Genomic DNA, 23,841 nt, shown 5'->3' with positions numbered 1-23,841 from the left:
CATAATGATCTTTAAGGCCATCCTCATGAGCATTATTCTATATGGTGTGGCATCTACTCCAGTCTCTTTTGGGCCCGTCTGGGACGTGAACCATCTTGTGTTTCCACGTGTTACAAATTACAAACAAGATGGTTTTAACCTGAAGGAATTGGAACAAGGGGATGCTAATGTGTTATTATTATACTTGCTCGGCTGAAAAAAATAAAGACAAAATCAAATAAACATGTTCTTTCAACCGCATGAAAGATTTTTAATTTACGCCAATTAAGTGAACATGTTCTTTCAGCCGTATGAAAGATTTTTAACATAAGATAATCAAGTGATAATAATAATAATTATTATTATTACAAAACGTGAAGTGATAAAAGGTTGAGGAGAATAGCTGAACCGCCACGGTGAGTGAAGTAACTCATGGAAGTCATCAGTTTACATGCGTCATACTGCTCTACTGGCTCATATTGATGATTATATTTGATATTGCTCTGTCTGCCAAGTAACTAGAGGCACAGTATTAAATACTGTAAATGTAGGGGAGTAAAAAGTTGAAGAAAATGGAAATACTTAAAGGTAGGGTAAGTGATTTCATTTAATTCAAATAATAACAAAATGGGTCTATATTCTGATAGTACTAGTTACTATAGAGTGTTTGGTCCATATTTGGACTTTAGCCTTATCCCCTATGAGGAGAAAAAAGCAGTTTCAGTTCCTCCACCAAAACGGTTGGTTTTCCTCCAATCATGGTTGAGTGGGGGGTGGGCCTTATGCTCACCAAGGCCCGCCCCCACTTGATCATGATTGGAGGAAGGAAACTTAAAGGAGCTATAGTCAACTTTTTCATTGTAGGGCCGACACTTTGTTTACATCCTAGTGTATAGACTAGAATGTAAACAAAGTGTCGGTCTGACAATGGCCAAAATGATTATTTTATCATTAGTTTACGCTTTTTGTGGTCATTTTTGAATAGAAACACATAAATGAAGCTTATTTTTTTATAAAATATTTTCGAAACATTATTTTTATTTTAGCATCCGTTTCTCAAGAAAAAGTTGACTATAGCTCCTTTAAGTGAAATCACTTACCCTACCTTTCTAGTCAAATTGACTCGAGATCTTCCATAGTACAGTACTTGAGTAAATGTAGCCTACTTAGAGTAGTTACTTTACACCACTATGAATAACTTGTCTTTTTTCAGGGGACCGGGGGAGTTCCTGGACTTCCTGGAATAACTGGCCGTACTGGTGCACCGGTAAGCTACCCAATACTTAACCACTTTAACCCATTTAGGCCTAGAATTATTGAATGCTTTAACCAGTGAAAAATAGCAGATCTACAAGCTCGCAGCGCTGTGAGCTTGTAGATCTGCTATTTTTTTTAAATCGTGAAAATTAGAATTTTGACCCGATTCTATAAGTGCCTTTTGAATCATTCTAAGATTTTTTGAAAAACTTATGTTTCTATGTCAGCAATCTGGCTCGCCATCGTCAAAGAAAAGGTCCTTTTCACTTAAATGGAGCTCAGTTAGTCTGTTCTTGAGAGACTACCATGTCAGTGGATCTCAAACCATTTCATGCGAAGGACCCCCAAACTGATATTTATTTGGCCACGGACCCCCATCTCAAAATATCTAGTTCCAGGGACCCCCCAGAAGCTAAATTCGAGTTACAAACGTTCACTTTGAAAATGCATATATTCAAAGATTTGCACACATTTTCACAACTTTTTCAAAAATAGCAGATCTACAAGCTCGCAGCGCGGCACTCCGCGCTGTGAGCTTGTATATCTGCTATTTTTCACTGGTTAAAGCATTCAATAATTCTAGGCTTACCTGTTGTCTTATATTGACATTTGGGCATGTCAATATAAGTGCAATCTTTCCAAAAATGCCTTTCTTTTGTAAAAAAATAAATAAAAACACAAAAAAACTCAAAAGTTAATATTTCTTTTGACAAAAAAAAAGAAGATAATCCAAAACTAGTCATCAACTTCACAATCAACAATGTTACTTACTGTATAACACGTCACCTCGTGGCGCATTGTGTAACCTGACTTTCGCCAGATGGTTTGCAGCATTGCGTATGCCTGCATAACGCTCTGCTTTACCATCTGGGCTCGGTCCAGCACAACCGATGTAAGGGGCGGGCCATTTTTTCAAATTCTAAAGCAGGTGATTGGATATGGCCGTGCCAACTCCAACCACTCATATTGGCCTGTCTGCATGACGTTGCACCCAGAATCCGCCTCCTGGGTTTCCACGTGGTCTGCAATCAGACTCTATTGGCTCAGAGCCGCTCAGAGCCCGCCCATAGCTGCCGCTGATTGGTCCGGCCCGGGACTTTACGAGTGTTATCAACTGTGCTGGAGCGAGCCCAGATGGTAAAGCAATGCATAAGCAATGCTGCCACCATCTGGCGAAAGTCAGGTTAGCATTGTGAGCTTGTACATTTTCACTATTTTCACTCTTCGTGGTACGACCAAGTAGGGCATATTATTGCTATACACACTAGGGCATTCACCAAATATTCGAATATTCGAATATCAAAGTCACTATTCGACGTTGTTCACCAAAGTCGAATATTCGCTTATTTTTCTCTTTAAAAAATATATAGTTCATAAAGCTTGACTAGATAGGAAGTCATAATAATGAGTTGTCAATGCCCCTGGCGGATGAATGTGTTAATGTCTATAGGCCTACCAGGGGTTCTCAAACCTTTTTAGGCTGTGACGCCCAAAATAAACATATTTTATTTAATGTGACTCGGTTCCGCAGATAAATATTGTGAAAATAGCAGATCTACATGCTCACAACGCCTCGCGTTGCGAGGCGTTGTGAGCATGTAGATCTGCTATTTTCACAATGTTCGCCTCTTGCTTACTTAATATTTGACAGTTTGGCCAGTCCTGTCGAATATTCGACTATTCGAATACTTTGAGGTCGAATAATTCGAATACTAAAAATCACTATTCGTGAATGCCCTACTAATATACACAATAATGCAATCAATGTCATAATTGCTCATATGAATGCATATTCTCTGGAGAAACCACCTGCTGTGATTGAATTCTTGAACCTGTTTGCAGGGACTTATGGGTAGACCTGGACCGTTGGGCCAGTCTGGACCAAAAGGAGATAAAGTAAGATGTTCTGTCATGAAGGTTTATCGATAAACTATGTTTTCTTGCTATAGTGATAACTTTCCTGTACGTAGATGTACTGTATGTGTTTTAACATAGACAATAATACAGTCAGATTCAGATTAAAACAGTGGCCTTATGGCTTATGTAAAATAATATTTAAAGATGCAATCCATAACCATTATCCATTTGTGTGTGAATAAAACATTATTTTGACCGTATGGTAGAGTACAGCATCAGTACAGTATTGTCATAAATTAACATTACTCGCCCAAACCGGTGTTCTGTATTAGCTTGTTGCCGCTGGGGGCGGGGGACCTGGGTTTGACACCTGGGTAGGGCATGGAAGTTGTGCATTGCAACTTTTACGTATATAGTAGTATAATCCTCGGTGTTAATTTATCCATTTGTACACTCGCAGAGTTAAATAGTCTCTCAGGACTTTACATTTATATTTATTAATTATACGATTAATAATCAAATCATGCAGTCTGCAACTTGGGCATTACTAGTGATGCAGACCTTTCCTTTTACGACCAGATAACAAGAGTTGAGGAATATTTCCAAAATTAAGTGTTCCATGTAAACCGCAGACCTTGACAATATCATTCATGCTTTTATCTCCTCACGCTTAGATTACTGTAATTCCCTTTAATCTGTCTTTAGCCACAAAAAGAAAAGTCTATATCCTGTCTGGAATTGGTACAAAACTAAACTCTGCCGCCAGACTATTAACTAACACTAAGAAACGTGACCATATCATACCCATCTTGACTATTAACTAATACTAAGAAACGTGACCATATCATACCCATCCTGGCTGCCCTTCACTAGTTGCCTGTGAGCTTCAGAAGAGATTATAAGATCACTTTTAAAGACACATTTCAGACATGCTGGTCCCCTCTAGAGGCGTTTCGGGCAGTATTTTGATGGAATCGTGCACTTTATGAAAGAAGCATGAAATTTGGCACACAGTTAGAACATGCCATATGGAACATTTTTGGCTATAGGGGCATCACAGATTTGTCTTGGGAAACTTGTGGGAGCCAATTCAAGTTGGGCTCTCATAGACTTTACTATAGAGTAAAATAAAAATAAAAAAATGCTTTAAGTAGCATGTGAGGGGTCAAACTAGGTGTTTTTCGGGATTCTGAATCCAATGCAAACATTTGTTTTGCAGGAAAAACATTCCTTGGGCTAAAAACGGACCCCATAAAACTATGGTTTAGTGATGAGTCATCACTTTTCAAAGTTTTGTGGCAGCCGTTTCTCGGAAAGGAATGTTTTTTGTGCAAAACAAATGCTTGCATTGGATTCAGAATCCCGAAAAACACCTAGTTTGACCCCTCACATGCTACTTAAAGCATATTTATTTTTTGTATTATTTGACTCTATAGTAAAGTCTATGAGAGCAACTTTGATTGGCTCCCACAAGTTTCCCAAGACAAATCTGCGATGCCCCTATAGCCAAAAATGTTCCATATGGCATGTTTTAACTGTGTGCCAAATTTCATGCTTCTTTCATGAAGTGCACGATTTTTGCCTGAAACGCTCTGACTATAGAGCCTCAGGTTGGGCCCTCCTGGTTGCTCCCAAGACTTTCCTCCTTACCCGGGATGATCAGGGCACATAACATATACTGTAGGCTCTTTAATGCCCTGCCTGAGGATCTAAGGCTAGCAAATAAGTCAAACTAATAGATTTAATCATAAATTATAAAAATGTATTGATAATCAATAATGAAATAAAATAATCACATTTGTTCTTTTTAAAGACAATCAACGCACTTTGAGCTTGTAGTTAGACTATCTTGTAGATTGTCTTGTAGACTATCTTGTAGATTGTCTTGATTTTTTGGGTGAATTACAAAATAACGCTTTAGGGGGTTAATCGATTTCTTGATTAAAAAAAGTTACCGTTGCAGCCCTGGTTATGAATGCTAGCCAGTCCTCCAATGGTCTTTAATGCTGTGTGTGTGTGTGTGTGTGTGTGTGTGTGTGTGTGTGTGTGTGTGTGTGTGTGTGTGTGTGTGTGTGTGTGTGTGTGTGTGTGTGTGTGTGTGTGTGTGTGTGTGTGTGTGTGTGTGTGTGTGTGTGTGTGTGTGTGTTTGGCAGGGAGGCGAGGGCCCCCCAGGCAGACCGGGGCTTCCAGGACCCCCAGTAAGTTCCTCCTTCCTCCTCAGGCTCTCTCTCTCTCTCTCTCTTACAGGGCGTGCGCTGCACTGCACTGCCAGCTTTTATGACTCACAACCTCCTTACATCTTAGCCGGGGAGCCACTGTGCCAAAATGAGAGAAGACCTGTGATGTCATGACAAACTCCAAATTTTAGTTTTTCCTATTAATTTGGTCAATAAGGTACACAGAATGAGAGGCCTGCTCTGCCGGAAACACTGCGAAAAAAAGTTTCCCATTGACAAAACACACCAAAAAAAGTAGCATGTGAGGGGTCAAACTAAGGGTTCTTCATGATTCTGAATCCATTGCAAGCATTTGTTTTGCATGAAAAACATTCCTTGGGCTAGATTTCAGCCTCTCAAACCTGTGAAAAGTGATGAGTCATCACTTTTCACCGTTTTTTTTTTGTCCGTTTTCTAGCCCAAGAAATGTTTTTCATGCAAAACAAATGCTTGCAATGGATTCAGTATCATCAAGAACCCCTAGTTTGACCCCTCACATGCTACTTAAAGCATATTTATTTTGGTGTGTTTCTTTCCTGTATATTGAAGTCGATGGAGTGAATATACAAATGGCCATAACTTTTTTTCGCAGAGTTTCCGGCAGAGCAGGCCTCTCATTCTGTGTACCTTAACTGTTCTGCTGCTGTAGACGGCGCTCACCGTCATTGAAAGGGTTAATACCATGGCGCCGTTGACGGTGAGGACTGTGAATCTTACTGTATATACAGTAAAGATATTATTACTTACTTAATGTCGCTCCGGTCCCGCTCGCATCGGTAATGTCGGCGATTTGTTTACAACGCACGTTGGGCGTGCACGCGAAGTGAAGCTCCTCAATGTTAAGTCAATGGAGAGGCCCATAAAGAAACGTCATTTAAACAAAATAGCCATTTTGAGACATTTTGCAGCAGATCTAAATGTAAACAATGCACAAGGCAGGGCGCAGCCATCTTTCCTCTTCTTGTCCCACACTGTCATGTGACTAGATGACGTAATCGTTGCCGTCAAGTGATAATCCAAAAAAACAAAAACAACCCCCTTCCAGCCCTTCAAAATAATAGCGGCGGCCTATGGAGGAAACTGCGTGGCACCGAGGCACCAAGCAACCTTCAGATTAAGAGGCACTAATTGTGTTAATGACCAAATTAATATAAAAAACTAAAATAAAAAGTATGTCATGACGTCACAGGTAAAACCCTATTATTTGAGCTTTTGGGCCTGTGGCTCCCCGGCTATCTCCATCAGGGGTCACATGCTAGCACAATGTACCCTACAGTACACGGTATACAGTATGTAACAAAGAAAACAACCTAATTGGGAAACATAATGTCACACTACAGTATGAAATCATGTTTGATCCTATGAATAGTAGGATCGCGACCATAATAAACCAGTTGTGTGAATAATACCAGTTGTAGAATATACCAGAAAAGTATTAAAGGAGTAGTTCACCCCAAAATGACCTCTTTTCTATTGATTACTCATGCCATGGAGACTTGAGTTCAATAATATGTTTTGTTTTTTGTCACATTCCTAAGACAATAATTTGATTACAATAAATGTACCCTCATTGATTCCAGTTGGGGACCCGAATGCATGTGGGTCCCCATCCGGAATCAATGGGGGTAAAATTACTATAATCAATTATTTGTTGTAGGAATTCGACAAATACAAAAACATATTATTGACATTGGCTGGAAGAGACACTGGGAAGACCAAAAACTAGGGGGAAAAAAATTAAATTCATGGTGTAGTCCCTTTAAAGGCCTGGGCTTGTCCCCTTTACCCGTGGGATAGGAACGGCGTTGCACACAGCGTTTAGAGTATAGCGAGGCAGGCATAGAAACCATGCCTGAGGAAAGGAAGTGCAGAACAGATGCCCGGTGAGATTGTTGAGACCCGCAGGCAGGCGGTCTGCGCTGTTCCTCTTCCTCCTCTGGTGAAAAGGCCAGTGAGTAAGCACTTCTAAAGGCAAATCTATAATTCATCAGGCGTCCCCTTGAACCCCTCTGTGCCCTCCACACCCGGGTCCCATAAAGTGCGGTGGGGAAGGACACGGGGATCGCTGCGATGCCTTGAAAAGGGCACAGGCGTCCGCTCGCTTCTAAATGAGAACCTTGACTTCTCTCCCCTTTTCCTACAGCAGCTCATTTCCAAATATATCACTTACTGAGGGGAGGGAAAAAGTATTTTCTGTCTTCCTGCCTTCCACCAAAAGGTGTAGATTTCATATACCGATGTGCCATTTCAAAACCTCACCGTCATGCCATTGGCAAGACAATAGATTTTCAGGGGGTTTGCCAGAACTTTGAGATTGTAGATCAGCTAATTTTATGACCCTTTCTTTCTTCTATGTTTAAATTTACCTATGAAGGTGGATTCTGCTTTTCCATGGGAATGGAGTGGTTTCTGCAAAAAAAATCGCTCCATTCTCCTTAAAGATTTGAAAAGCAAAACAGGGAAAGAAACCTGTGGAAAAAATGCATTTGCAGAACAGTAAATAAATACGGAATAGTTGAAAGTGCACATCTGTAAGTGTTGTGTACATTTTTCATCAGAGTATTCATTTTAGAAATCGGAGCAACGGTGGCGTTTGAGTACCATAATCAGAAGTTTGAGGCTTACGTTTACTGCTTTTTATTTTTCCTCTGCCACCCCTCTCTCACTTTCTTCCCCCCCAGTTGTCTCTGTAATCATCAGGCTGTTCAGCTCCTGCATTGATCTCTCTCATGTAGCATTTAAGGGCTTAACTGTGTAAAACGGCCTCAGACCTATAGTTTTCCCTAAAAGTGCGAGCACACACAGGCTTTGGCTTACCGTCAGTGGAGGGGGAGCACAGGGGAGCGACGCTCCCCCACGCCTAATAATAGGATTGGGTTTTTTGTCAATTGATTAACCACTTGAACCCCAGCATCCACATTCTGGGGGGGGGGACACATTAGCCCAAAATAGCAGATATACAAGCTGTGAGCCACACTTCTAAAAGTAGCTCTACACTAGGGCATTCACCGAATATTCGAATATTCAAATATCAAAGTCTCTATTCGACGTTGTTCACCGAATTCCAATATTCGCTTATTTCTTTATTATTATTATTTTCTCTTTAAAAAAAAAAAGATATATATTATTTCTTCATGGTTTATACAACTTGGCTAGAAAGGAAGTCATAAGAATGAGTTGTCTCCCGGAACTAATTAAAACAGCGGCCAGCCAGCAAACTCATGATGTCGTGATGGAGGAAGAGCCAGCTAATGCAATGTCACTTACTAGACAGAGAATTGCTTGTTTTTATTGGATGAAAAAATATAGATTTCCTGTCGAATATTCGACTACTTTGAGGGCAAATAATTTGAATACTAAAAATCACTATTCGTGAATGCCCTGCTCTACACACCTGCTTACTGTTGTGTCTGTGCTGCAGGGTGTTCCCCATGTGGAGGGCAACGGCAACGGTATGAGCAGCCTGTACAAGCTCCAGGTAAGGGCTGTTTAGGCCTGAACACATTATTACGCAATATTTTATGCTTTAAATATTGAAAAATAGCAGATCTACAAGCTTGCAGCGCGGCACACGGTGCCGCGCTGTGAGCTTGTATATTTGCTATTTTTCACTGGTTAAAGCATTCAATAATTCTAGGCCTAAATTTAAATGACAAAATGTATGCAGTACACTCTATAGTGTACTTTACAACACTGCTTGTGGAATGCATGATTCCTTTTAAGTCGAAATTGAATTGAAAATGCATGCGAGAAGTCGAATTGCTAAACATGAATTGAATAACATTTTCCACTTCACACCGTGAAGATACAGTATTCAGTCATATAATGATAACGGCAGTATCTTTTCAGAGCGGCGGAGCGACGTTGGGACCTCCTGGACCCATGGGCCCACCGGTAAGAAAGCAAAAACCTTTACACTTGTACTGTGAAATACGGGTAATGACATGGCATTGGGCTCCACACGACCTGGGTAACCTGAACATTAATACATAGTGTATTTGGGAGAGCTGCTAGGGAGTGTTATCTGGCCCGTGGAAGCCCCTGTGTGTGGCATTATGTCCTGTTCCTTGAGAGCTGCATGCTGGCCGCCGAAGACTGCGAAGAGAAGAGGTATCCCTGCCTATCAGACAGGTGTGAATGAGAAGCCTCGGGATGGACAGGACAGCATCATTGATGTCGGGGAGGGAAACCTTCTAAGTCCAAAACCCTTTTCTTTGAAGGAAATGGTGGGGGAAAAGAACCAGTGGCCCCCAGCGAAAAATAGCAAATCTACAAGGTCACAATGCATCGCAATGCGGCACGTTTTTGCGCTTGTAGGTCTGCTATTCCCGCTTACTTTTGCGTGACACCCCTTGTTCAATGAAGTATGGCATTGATTTACTAAAGAAAACATTCCGCAGACCATCTTCAAATGCAAAAAGGGATTTAACCCAATTAAATCCCTTTTTGCAGGTTTTAATGGGGAATCACAACGTTTCGGTCATATTTAGACTTTATGATATATGGATAAAGATTGCCTGATGAAGGTCTAAATACGACCGAAACGTTGTGATTCCCCATTAAAACCTTTTTGCATTTGAAGACGGTGTGTGTTGAGTTTTTTCTTATTCAGTTTACCGGACCATTGTTTGGTCTCTCCTCGACGCACCTGTTGGTTTCGTATGTGTGCAAGAGTCTTTCATTTCACAAAAGAAAACATACAAAAAAGAAAATTGAGATACGGACATACACGTTTTTTCTGCTTGACGAGCGGCGATTATGTAGAGCGTTTCCGGTGCTCAGAACTTAAGCCGCTCTGCAGACCGGGGGCCGCAAGTCCATGTGACCCCATTTGCTTATCAGCGTCGATGCCCTGCTCCTCTTCTTATCAGGAGAGACTGTAATCTCAGCCTGTCCCGGGAGACATCCCCTCACTGCCCTGGAGAGCAGGGGCGTCACAAGGGGGGGGGGGGGGGAGTGGGACTGAGTTACTAGGGGGATGGGGGTCCGTGGCCAAATACATATCATTTTGGGGGTCCTTCACATGAAAAAGTTTGAGCATCACTGACATAGAAACGTGTTTTTTTTCTCTTTTTTTTTTTCTTTTTTTTTCAAAAAACACATTTTCAAGATTTGTCAAAAATAGATCTACAAGCTCGCAGCGCTGCACTCAGTGCTGCGCTGTGAGCTTGTAGATCTGCTATTTTTCAATAGTTAAAGCACAAAATAATCCGTAATAATTTGTTCCCAGTCTAAATGGTCTAAAAACCCCCTCCCCCATATGAAGAACATTCATGAAGGGGCCCGCAGTGAATCCTTGTACCCACCCAGGGCCCAGGATTTGCTGCAACACCCCTGCCCTGGCGGCGATCCGTCCCGTCCGCTACTACACCCACCCAGCACTTCAGATGGTGACGGAAAATAGACATTCCAATCCCCCCCCCCCCCCCCCCCTCCCCCTGTGCACAATGCACATGAACCACAGCCGACCCCCCCCCCCCCCCCCCATAAATACGAAGGCTTCTCTCTCTCTGCCTGTTACTGCATCCATCACAGCCCAACAGCTCCAATGGAGCGATCAATAAGACAGCATCTTAATCAGTGTTAAGAGGGAAAGGGGGCCACGTTTATCAATAGCTGCTTATATTTAGAATGGTGGGAGACGATGCTGGTGCAACATGAGAATGTATGCTGCATAGTAATGGTGCCATTAATGATCTGCTTAGTTTCAGGCTGTTTAGAAAAGCATACAGGCTATTTAAAATAATGATATATACAGTGTATAGAGAGAGAGAGAGAGAGAGACAGAGACAGACAGACAGACAGACAGACAGACAGACAGACAGACAGACAGACAGACAGACAGACAGACAGACAGACAGACAGAAGGGGTGAAGGACAGACAGATACTGTGCCAAGTGATCATTCTTTTAAAGTACAGATGTGCCGTTCAACTCTTCAGTATATTACTGCTCTTTCCGTGAACATTTCCTGAAAATTCATTTTCATTCCCCGTTTTTTTCCTTTCTACTTTTTATGGACAATGGTGTCCCAATTTGGCTGGGAGCCAGTCATTGGATTTTTATTCATTTTCATTTTTCCATTTCATTTGAAAGCTGGGGATCATAGCTACAAAATGATATATTGGTTGTGGAGATTGACCCAACAGTTTTGAAGATATGGCTTATAGAATGATGCCATGCTGAAATACTACTTTTGAGATATTCAAGTTCTAAATAAATGTCTAACCTGCAAATGACCTGACGATCTCTCACATTAATTAAAAAAAGTCTTATTTACATGCAGAGTTAAGCTCTGGCGTTTAAGTGAAATGTAGCCTGAAATTTATGAAATGCTTTAGTGGCTTTATCACATTTTAGTGAAAAAAAAATAAAAAAATATTTTCAGTCCCTGTCTAAAGCTGTACTTTCCGAGATGACTGGCTCTCAGTGAGATTGGGACACATGGAGCGTATTTTGGCAGAAACTCGCACATGTCAGGACACTCACCCATTGAAAAGCAGAATCCATCTTCATACGTAAATTTAAACTTTGAAGTCAAAGAAGGTCATATAAATAGCAAAAATAGCTGATCTACAAGCTCAATGTTCTGCTAAGAAATGGCAGGACAGGACATGTTTAGTTGGCACATGTGTACGTTATGCATGATAGATATGTATTGATTCATGATAGATATGTATTGATTCATGATATTACTGCCTTATCAGTCAGTATTTTCCACATGGTTAAATCTGCCTCCTTCTTCTTTCCAGGGTCCCAAAGGAGACGACGGATCTATCGTGAGTTGGATTTATTATTATTATTATTATTCAATAGCCTATTGAAATAGTGAAATTAGCAGATTTACAACGTGTCAAATTGTGACACGTTGTAAGCTTGTATGTACATACTGTATGATATTTTCAGTTTCTTATGTTTTTTTTAATGTATGGATTTATGTTTTTCCTTATTTTGAACATTTCCGAAAATTCCTTTGAAAAATCAGAATTAGTTTTCTTTCTTTTTTTTCTTTCAGAATTTTTTTAAGTAATTTATTTATTTTTTAAATGTATAAAACGTAAAAAAGAAAAAAGGATATTTACTCGCGACCCATCAAAATGAATCCTCTACTCCCAAAAATGGGACCCAAGTTCCAAGTTCTTCCAACCCATTGTTTTGGCAAACGTGTAGCAGACCCTCCGCTAACAGTCTCATCACACACAACAACACAATTCACCGTTTGTCAGCCTTCTGATTGGTCCCTGAGACTCCCTGACTGGCCAACCAGAAAAAACCATTCACTTTTTGCTATCGGGGGTGGAGTTTGTGCAGTGGAGAATGTTGAATGTGTCTTTCAAGAACTGTCCGCACTGCGCGACACGGAGTTCGCCCGGTACGGCCGCGGGAGGTGATAGCGACGGCAAGCGATCTCGCTCATCATAACGAATAAGCTTCAACAAACTAGTTCACATGGACCTTATCAATGGTCTAAGAGTCACGATTGGGTACATATAATTTAAATGGGCAGAATTACGAAAAGCCAGCCTATTATGTGAGGAGAACTATAATCAGCCTGTCCTCTTCCTACCCAAGATGCAATGCGCTTTCTTTTTCTATTTCTATTCTCTCTCTGATCCAGAGGATTAAACTAATTAAAACATATATTTTCGGGGGGAAATTACTGTTTTGCTATGTAATTACTGTACCTTTTTCTTCCCTTTTTATTAATATCACGTAGATGTGTTTTTTTTGGTACTTTATATAGCTGTAATGAGGCTATGAAGGAAAAAAAAATCCCATCCACTTCCACTATAAAAGAATCTGCAATAGTGATTCTGTCCCACTGGGATTAAACAAATTAAAACATATATTTTCGGGAAAACCCCCTGTTTTGCAATGTAACTACTGTACCTTTGTCTTCCCTTTTTATTAATATCACCTAGATGTTTTTCCTTTGGTACTTTATATAGCTGTAATGAGGCTATGAAAACATAAAAAAATCCCATTCACTGCCACTATAAAAACAATCTGCCCAGGGTCAAATGTCCCATCATAGTAACAGGGCAGAATGGGGCGGGATTTGCAAACTAGTGAATTATCACATCTCCTGCAAGTATCAAATTACTGTGGCATTTTGTTTTGCCAGCGGGACTTACAGTATGACCTACCTACCCCCCCCCCCCCCCCCCCCGCACACACACACACACACACGCACGCACGCACGCACGCACGCACGCACACACACACACACACACACACACACACACACACACACACACACACACACACACACACACACACACACACACACACACACACACACACACACACACACACACACACACACACACACACACACACACACACACACACACCTTACAGCCCTGAAACTATCCGCACAGAGCCGAGACATGGCAGCAAGCAATACAGCTCGTCTGGTATCAACTTGAATTCTTTATTCTCGGGGGGCCAATTGCATTTTTTCTTTTTTTCTCTCTTTTTCTTTTTTATTGTTCTGTTGCAGGAGGGCGATTTTTCACCAGGATGTTAATTTGACATTTTAATAAATAGTGCGAGCGGAGCCTCAGTGCTGTGCTGGAATTGCCCCAATCCGTCTCCCCCCGTGCTGATCCTGAGGGCTGGCCCCCACCCTCCCTTTAGCCACACTCGCTTATTCATGACAATCTACATGTGTGACAATTACCCACGCAATCCGTCTATGTCACAGCGCGTTGGCCCTCCCTCTCTCTCTCTCTCTCTCTCTCTCTCTCTCTCTCTCTCTCTCTCCGCTGCGTAATGGCATTTCTCCGTGGCAGCCCGAGCAAGAGGACGCCAGTCAGACGGAGGCCATCACTTTTTTTCCCCTGAACGCCGGCCTCTATTTTTAGTGCGTAAAAAGCCTGCCTAATTGTACCTTTTCAAACGGAGCCTCTTCCCGGGCCCTGCTGGAGGTAGAGAACGTGTCATGTAATGCAGCGTGCAGCGTACAGTACAGTACAGTACAGTACAGTACATTCCTGCAGGAACCGTAGGAGGACTGATCAAAACTATGTTTAACCTGGCATCCGCGTTATATAGGACTAACAAGCTCACCATGTGCCACGTTACCACGAGTTGTGAGCGGCTATTTTACGCCAAGACGTTTGGTGTAGTAAATATTATATGGCCCCTCCTGCAAAAAACAGGAGACCTTGGAAATCCGGTCGACTAAGAAAAAGTGAATAACAGTTAAAGTTAAATGAAAAGAAGGTTCAGTTGAGAATGAGACATTTATTTTTCAATTGAAGAAAAAAAGAACAGTTTAGCCCTTTCTTTTTTTTTCTTCTTTTGTTTGACCAGTTTTGGATGATGATGATAATAATCTGTCTGTACAGTAGCCTACCATACAGCCTTCCTTTTTATAACAGACCGCCGACCACTGGCCATTGAACCCTAGAATCCCTATTTTGAGGAGAACATTGGCCGAAAATAGCAGATCTCAAAGCTCTCGACGACTTGCGCTGCGAGGTGCTGTGAGCTTGTAGATCGGCTATCTTCGGTGTGTAGAGGGGAAAAAAAGAACAGACTAAAGCTGGTTGCACACTGCTGCGTTTTTCGGGCCGAATATCGGAGTGAATTTCGGAGCACGAAATAAAAAAATCAACCTCACGTTGTGTCAGTCACGTTTGCACACTGCGGCCCGTTTCGCGCACCACTCGGTCCCTTGCTCTCTCTATCTCTCTCTCTCTCCTTGCCCTGAAAAACGCATTTTGCAACGAAAAACGCAGCAGTGTGCAACCAGCTTAAGTACAGGGTGAAATGTCAAGTACTGACGGTTTAAGTGGTTAAATGTCTGAAAATACACATTAAATTAATCCAACATGCACTGATGATGGTGTTGTCAAACAAGTCTATGATTATGAAAGCTTCATCTTTCTCTCAGCTAAGGGCTCCTTGGCCCCCAGATACAGACAGTATCTGTCTGTCTAATTGCCTCGCACAAAATAATATGTGTATCTCACTCCTGGAATTAATTATTATTGACTTCCCTATTGACAGGACTGGTGTTTGTTCATATCTAAGCAGGCATGGTGAGAGACGAGATATGAATTCAAGTGCAGTGTTGCCTTTGACAGAAATGAATGCTCTTGCCTTGTCGTCTCTGACGGGTGGAAACCTCAACTCAACTGTTACTTGTCTGTCTGTCTGTCTGTTAACTTGAGCTTTCACTCTGTACTTAGTCCGCTCTTTTTCCCCTCTACACCAAACCTCTTTGCCGAAAATAGCCGATCTGCTATTTTTTGGCAAAAGTTCCCAGAATATGGACACTAGGGTTCAAGTTGTTAATATAAAAAGGATCGGAAGATTTGGAGGACCCCCTTTAGTAACTCTGAGGACTCTGAGGACCCTAGGGGTCCCGGACCCCCTGTTGAAGACCCCTGTATTAGACTGTGGGCTAAATGGTTATTGACCAACGTAGATAACTTCACTGTCCCTTTGAAGACCAGCTGTTTAGTGTTTACTGTCTTATTATCGTATCTATAGGCCCTGTAGATACGATAATAAGACGGTAAACGCAAAATACCTTTTTTCTTTTACAATTATTATTTAAAAGATTTCAAAAATAAAATGAAACATTTTATATTTTCATATATTTATTTAAAAGAAACAATTTAGAATTTTCACTAAGCTGTGACTTGTAGATCGGCTATTTCACTATTAAATAGGGCTTTAAGTGATTAATTAATGTATTTGTGTAAGTTTGTGAAGCCCTGATCTATGGGGGGTTTCTTCATGTTGATTTAAATGTGTCTCTCTGTGGGCAGGGCGAGCCAGGACCCATGGGGCTGCCAGGGCTGGAAGGTCTGCCCGGTGCCAAGGTAAGTTCCAGCAAGGCATCATGGGGACCCCCTGGCATGGCATCTGGGGGCCCACCTGGCATGGCATCTGGGGGCCCACCTGGCATGGCATCTGGGGACCCCCTGGCATGGCAACCGGGGACCCCCATGGATCCTTGTGGGGGTTTCCAAGGGGGAGCCCCAGCTAAATGATTAATAGTTAGGAACCAAAGCATGGGCCTATTACAGGCCTGTAACTCCCAACAGAGTACAAATGGAACCAAGGGGATCCTTATCAGTCCATTTGGTTCCATTTGTACCCTCTCTCCTCAGTAGTGTGAAATAGCAATGTTAACGCAGATACAGTATGTGTGGGGAGGGGTATTTGGCATGATGATTAATTTGGAAAAAATAAACCCCCAAAATAATCATAATATGAATTGGGGACCACCGCCCAGAGATAATCATATTTGAACTGAGGACCCTACATCTTGACAAGCACTTGGAATTGTTGAGGCACTACATTTAATTTGACTATAGGTTCCACACATACATTTTGTCAAAATAGCAGATCTAGGCCATTGTAAAAATGTTGGCCTCTTTCTTAAGTAATATTTGACAATTTGGCCAATGTTTGACAATTTCTATAGTATCGTTTTCTTGATTACTTTTGACACAGCGATGGTCTTTATTTTAATTAGAGGTATTAAAAAGGTTTTAAAAGTCCCTAAATTGTCTCTTTAGATTTGCAGATACCCAGTGTACCCTTACTGTATACTGTGTGTTGGTTTGTTTAGTGTGAGAACCGACCCACAGCCTGAGAACCACTGTGCTATCGGGGGGTCCCGACCCACAGCCTGAGAACCACTGTGCTATCGGGGGGTCCCGACCCACAGCCTGAGAACCACTGTGCTATCGGGTCGCCCCTAAACTGAGAACCACTGTGCTATCGGGGGGTCCCGACCCACAGCCTGAGAACCACTGTGCTATCGGGTCGCCCCTAAACTGGGAGTCCTTGAAATGAAAAGGGTTTGAGAATCACTAAGCTGCGGTGCAGTACAGTACAGTACAGTACAGTACAGTACAGTACACTGTACTGTACTGTACTGAGTACAGTACAGTACAGTACAGTACAGTATACAGTACAGTACAGTACAGCAGGGGTTCCCAAACTTTTTTGTCTCAGGGCACCCCATAAATATTCTTTTAATCCGAGGCACCCCAACATTATAATTTTCACTCCCAGCACCTTATATTTATAGCATATTTTCGTTGTCGGGTGGAAACCTTGTATGTCCAAAACCGTTGGTTTTTTATTTATCATCTATAAAATGTACTAAACTAGTGAAAACAGCAGATCTACAAGCACGCAACGCCTCGCATCGCGAGGCGTTGTGTGCTTGTAGATCTGCTGTTTTCACTAGCAGGGCTTTGCTTTACCAAAAGACGTACACATTTGAAACTTGGAGATACAAGGTTTCTGCCCGACAGTGACGATATTTTAGTGATTATGTTGCGAGGAAAACGTTGAGATAATAGCCATTTTGGTTAGAACTGACTGAAAATAACTTTGTACTTCAAGTTTAAAATGATACTAAATATTTTTTCAAGTGTCCAAATAAATTCCAAATATTATCAAATGATCTTGCGGCACCCCTGGACTGCTGTTGCGGCACCCCAGGGTGCCCCGTCACCCACTTTGAAAGCCCCTGCAGTACAGTGTGTCAAAGGGACTCGGTTTCATCCTCCGTGACATGAACTAACCAGATTACGGTGAGGGCATGCAGGCTTCCTCTCTGTAAGTCACATTACAGCAGCAGCACGGTGCACGGCTGCAGCACTTACCAAAAGTCATATATTCTTAACACTAATGCAGTCCTTCCTTACGGTAAATATAGTTTACATCTTGACCCAAATATACTGTAAGACCACGCCATGTCCAATTGGCTCCATTCAGCCTCAAAGCAGAAAACGTTGTATTTACCTTGCATATTTATCTGCATGGCAAAATCAGAACCACTTTGTATTGAATTGCTCTGTGTGCGTGCGTGTGTGTGTGTGTGTGTGTGTGTGTGTGTGTGTGTGTGTGTGTGTGTGTGTGTGTGTGTGTGTGTGTGCGTGTGCGTGCGTGTGTGTGTGTGTGTGTTTGGCATATTGTTTCAGTTATTTCTTTACAGCGAGAATGAATCGTCCTAGAGGGAATATTCTTAGAGATGTGTTAACCCAATTAGACCTGCATCCGTGTCACTCTAGATTTGAACCACTTTAACCATTATTTAATGCTTTAACTATTGAAAAATAGCAGATATACAAGCTTGTGAGCTTGTAGATCTGCTATTTTTTAGAAAAATCATGATAATTTGTGCAAATCTTTTGAATATATATTTTTTAAGCAAACATTTTGTAACTCAAATATTTGCTTCTGGGGGGTCGCTGATGCATAGTATTTTGAGATGGGGGTTGACATGAAAAGGTTTGACCACTGACAGAAACATGCATTTCTTTTCCAAAACCTTAAAGGGCCTCCTACACCATGCTTTTAAAACTATATTTTTTGTATAAATATATGCTCAAAATTGAGTCTTAGACAGGTTTTAACCCTCAAAAAACACTCTGACCATTCTTTTTGTTTGTTCTAGCTCTACTATAATGAGGCTCTCCAGCTGCAATACCAAAACGGCCACTGTTTGCTCAGGGGCGCATCTAGTGGGGTTTTTCCAGAAAAAAAAAAAGTTTTTTGAAAAAGAAAAAGTTTGAAAAAAAAAAAGTTTTTGAAAAAAAGTTTTTTGAAAAAAGTTTTTTGAAAAAAAAATTTTTTTTCAAAAAAGTTTTTTGAAAAAAAAAGTTTTTGAAAAAAAAAGTTTTTGAAAAAAAAAGTTTCAAATTTTTTTTTTGAAAAAAAAACTTTTGAAAAAAAAACTTTTGAAAAAAATTTTTTTTTTTAAGTTTTGAAAAAAAAAATTGACTCTGCATTGCATTTTTTTGAAAAAAAAAAATTTTGAAAAAAAAAAATTTTTGAAAAATTTTTTTTTTGACTCTGAAAAAAAAACGGGAATCCGAGAGTGACGTCACTCTCGTCAACTCTCAGAACAGCACTGTTCTGAGAACCCGTGGAAAGCTTTTCATCTCTGTCTGCCCAAAACCAGAGAAAGACACAACGGTCAGAAATAGGACTTTGTGAGGATAGAAGGTGCCAGTGGGACCCCAAAAAAAGGTTTTAAAATAGAAAAAGTGGAAATTCATGGTGTAGGTCCTTTAAAATGATTTAGAAGACAAAATAGCAGATCTACAAGCTTGCTGCGCTGTGAGCTTGTATATCTGCTATTTTTCAATAGCTAAAGCGTGAAACAATGGTTGAAGTAATGATGCGTAATAACGTGTTGTTCCCGGTCTAGATCTGTTAAAGGATCTCTCTCTAGCAGAGTGCTAAAACATGAAAGCAGTGAAGGTCGTGGAGAGGTGGTGTTCTCACAAATCCTCACTATGCTACTGTACGTCGACTAGAACACTTTGGAGCAAAAAATATAGTGTATCTTTAAAAAAAGAAAAAGAAGTGCCCTTTTCTCAAGAATATTCCAAGAATCAGCTGTGTGCACCTGGTTCAAATGGCATGTGGGTGTAAATGTGGTTATTTCTATACGCATTCTGGCACCGATTGTAACAACTGCTGAAACTTTTCCCTTTTCCCTCAGGGAGATATAGGTCTTCCGGGCATCCCAGGAATATCGGGGCCTTCCGTAAGTCTTCCCTTTTCTTTACCCATTTCTTCTTTGCCATTTCATATCCAACCCTGAAGTAGATGAATGTCCTGCAACCAGATGTAAATGTACCGTCGTACCGCATGTTGCTGTACTGTGCGCCAGGGCTGCACGATTAATCTGCCGTCATGTCGGCGTTGGCAATATCGATACACACCGATACCAAAATAACATAATCTGTTTTAGCTTATGATTTATTTTATAATATTAATGTTTGATTGTGAAGGCTGCAGATTCAATAAGTGTTTTCTGCTTTCGAAAGCTGTTTGAACTACTGTAATACTGTATGAGCACGAGGAGGCCTAATCAATTATTCACTGCCTGAATCTGCACGCAGAATCACAGCTATTGTATAACATTAACATTGCAATATCAATATCGGCAATTAACCGACAATCGGACATCAGCCAAAATGTCAATATCGTGCGTCCCTTCAGTGTGTACTGAAACAAGAACGTCCCTAATTAAACCTGTGTCGTGAGGAGCTTTGAGGTGAGCTTGGTGTGTCGTGTCACAAACCAAATGAGAAGCGTAAGTGACACCTGTCTGTCTCACTGTGCGCTGCTCGCTGCTCTCTTTGTTGATTGACAGGGGAAGCCTGGCACTCGCGGAGATCCGGGGATCCCAGGAGAGTCGGTGAGCCCCAGCTTTTAACTGTCTTTCAGCTGTCAATCTGACGCATCATCCCTTTGTCACTGCTGACTGACACCGGGCTGCTTGTGTTCCCTGACAGGGCGAGAGGGGTCCCCTCGGAGAGACAGGATTCCCAGGACCCGAGGGACCCCAAGGCGTTCCTGTACGGTTCCTATACCTTATTCCCATTCTTTATTCCAGAGAGGTTGCCCAAAGCCCCATCCTCTGTAAATCCTGCGTGGAGTCGGGGCTTTGGGTCATTCACTTCCTATTGAGTCAGCGGTTGTACACATTCGCCGTTGTTCATCTTTCTATGTTTTTTTCTTCATAAATGAATGCCCTATTTTATATTTTGTCGTATAACAGTGTCATGCAAAAAAAAGAAACTCCATATTTTTCCGTATTTCACATTTTCCTGTTTTTTTCCACACATGAATGCCCTATTGTATAACTTGGGTTCTATTTTCATCCATAGTTCAAATAGCTGATCTACAAACTCTCAGCGTATCAATGTAGATATTTTTGAAGTATTTTAAAATGCGTTTTTATTTTTTTTAAAGGCAAAGAGGTTTAGGGATAAGGGGTAAGACGTGGATGAAAATATGTGTCTTATATGACAGTGTAGCACAAAATTAGCTCTATAATCTCACAATGCTTAGCATCGAAAGTAGCAGAACTATAGGCTCACAATAAGTATGTCAAGATGCAACATACTGTATTAACAAGATTCTGTGACTAAACAATAACCACATTGTACCTAATGAAACACAGGTTCTCTTTTACATTTCCTGAAAAGCAACCATTTTGAACATACAGTACATTATCCAAGGTTTCCTCCTGAGAGCCACCCATTGTTGTTTTTAGCATAAAGTGCACATTTCAGGGACAATGATATATAATGGAGACAATAACCATGTTAGACATCACTAGTTCTCCACCACCATTACAGGACCGTATATGATTATCATCAAAGATGTTTTTTGTAGTTTTTTTTCTTTTTTCATCTGTAAGCACAGAATTGTACGGTTGTTCACATGGTAATCAAGATCATTACGGCGCGCTTGAGATATCTCATTAACCGTGGAGATTACCAGGAGTGCAACAGCGCTGATCCAATCGAAGGTTGGGAATAATAATAATAATGTCTTTGTTTTCTGCGTCTGTTTCCTTTACGCTGCAGGGGAGACCTGGAAAAGATGGAATACCTGGATATGAGGTGAGAGCCGCTGCAAGTCCTCCTTACTGTATACAGGGGCGTCACACCAAACTCTGGGCCCTGGGTACAAGGATTCACTGCGGGCCCCCCGTGAATGTTAACTATTGAAAAATAGCAGATATACAAGCTCACAGCGCAGCACCGAGTGCTGCGCTGCGAGCTTGTAGACCTGCTATTTTTGAAAAATCGTGAAAATTTGTGCAAGAACCCTATGTCAAGGACCCCCAAGATGATATGTATTTGGCCACGGACCCCAATCTCAAAATATTTAGTTCCAGGGACCCCCAGAAGCTAAATTTGAGTTTAAAATGTTCGCTTAAAAAATACATATATTCAAAGATTTTCACACATTTTCACAACTTTTCAAAAATAGCAGTTATACAAGCTCACAGCGCGGCACCGAAGATAAAGTTATTAGGGCCCCTCCACCTTGGGCCCTGGTAACTCAGTCCCACTGTCCTACCCCTTGTGACGCTCCTGACTGTATATAGCACTGTATTCCTACGGCGGGTTCCCACCAGGGGGTCCCCGGGGACCCTTATGGGTCTGTAAACAAATGTTAGCAAATGGACCCTCCATTTGTAGGTCTACACAAGTTAAATTAACACTTAGGATTGGGGTCCCAGAAATGAAAAAATCCTACTGGTTTGTTCATTTAATTAAGCTATATATATGAATTCTTGTGTCGTCCATTAATGTCCTTAATTTGCTTGGTCACCCAGCGGTATTGCAGCTGTTGAAGCCGTCCTCATACAGCACATACAGACATACACCGTACTCATGCGGACATACACACTCGGTCACTCCACACACAATGGTGGAGTGGCTGGCACTGCTCAAAAATAGTATCAAAAGGCAGGTCCGTGGCCTAATGCATATGAAACTGGTGGATCCTTGAAATGATTGATTGATTGAGTATTGTATTAGACAAAAACTAAGAACAGTACAAGTATAGTCAATACAATTAAAAATGTAGTACAGTACAAGTACTGTTAAACACCCTGCCTTAAAAGGAGCATCCCAAATAAGTCCTTTTATGGTCTTTTTTTTTTACGTCGGAAGTCTTGGTATTCAATTCATGGACATAACAAAATAGCAAGCAAAAGAAAGAAAAAAAAACATTGCAGTTTTAAAGACGCTATATTCTGTGTGGAGTTTGCATGTTCTCCCCGTGTCTCCTCACAAAAACATGCAGTAATCCTGGTCTCAATAATGCCTCCCCCTGGCCAGCCGGGGCGCCTGATGGAGGGGGAAAGGAACTGGTTGGAATAACGTGTTCCTTCCACGCGCTACGTCCATCCCGGGGAAATCCCCCCTGTCAGGTGAAAAGAAACAACTTGGACTACTCATGCATTGAAGGAAGCATGAGGTCAGTCTGTTGTCTCCCCAGGCGCGGCAGAGGGAGAGCAGAGCCCAGGATTACATAGGCAATTGGCACTGGGTGAAAAAGGGTAGCAAAATCGTGGGATAAAAATTATAAAAAAATAAAATAAAGACGCTATATTATGTACAGGGTAAGGGAAACAAGGGGGTGGGTTAAGGTAAGGTGAAAAAAAAAAGTTTGAGAATCACTGAACTAGTGCTTATCTAACCCTCACAATGCATAGCATCAAAAGTAGCAGATTTACTGACAGGCTCACAATATCTTATCTAACTCTGAGAGTGTACGGGTCCATTTGGTTCCCTGTGTACTCTCTGAGTTACAGACCCATAATAATAAGTGGTCCATTTGGACCGCTGGGCTGGCTGGGTCCCCGAGCCCTGCGTTGAGAAGCGGTGCCTTATAGAAGGCGCTTCACATCAGCCCGGCTGCAGAGAGATGGCACAGCAGATTTCTATCTCCCTCCCCCTCCAGCTACAGCATCCTCAGAGTGCATTAGACGTTATTTGCATATTTGAGCATTTGGTGATAACAACTAAATGGAATCCTGCAGATTTAAGGCTTTGTTGACTTTTACTCTTTTTTTTTTTCATCCTAATTATACAGTTAATGCTTTGGGCAATGATAAAAAAAAATGTTTTGTAATGGAGTGCAGCTATAGCCCTTTGAGATGAGATGAAATAGCGGTTTCAGATGGACCTATAGCACTCACACAAATAAGACCTGTTCTTGAGGAGATTATCAAACAT

Source organism: Nannobrachium achirus (assembly GCF_963921795.1).
Source record: "Nannobrachium achirus genome assembly, chromosome: 13".
NCBI classification, from domain to species: Eukaryota; Metazoa; Chordata; class Actinopteri; order Myctophiformes; family Myctophidae; genus Nannobrachium; species Nannobrachium achirus.
Note: the sequence above shows the minus strand (reverse complement) of the source record.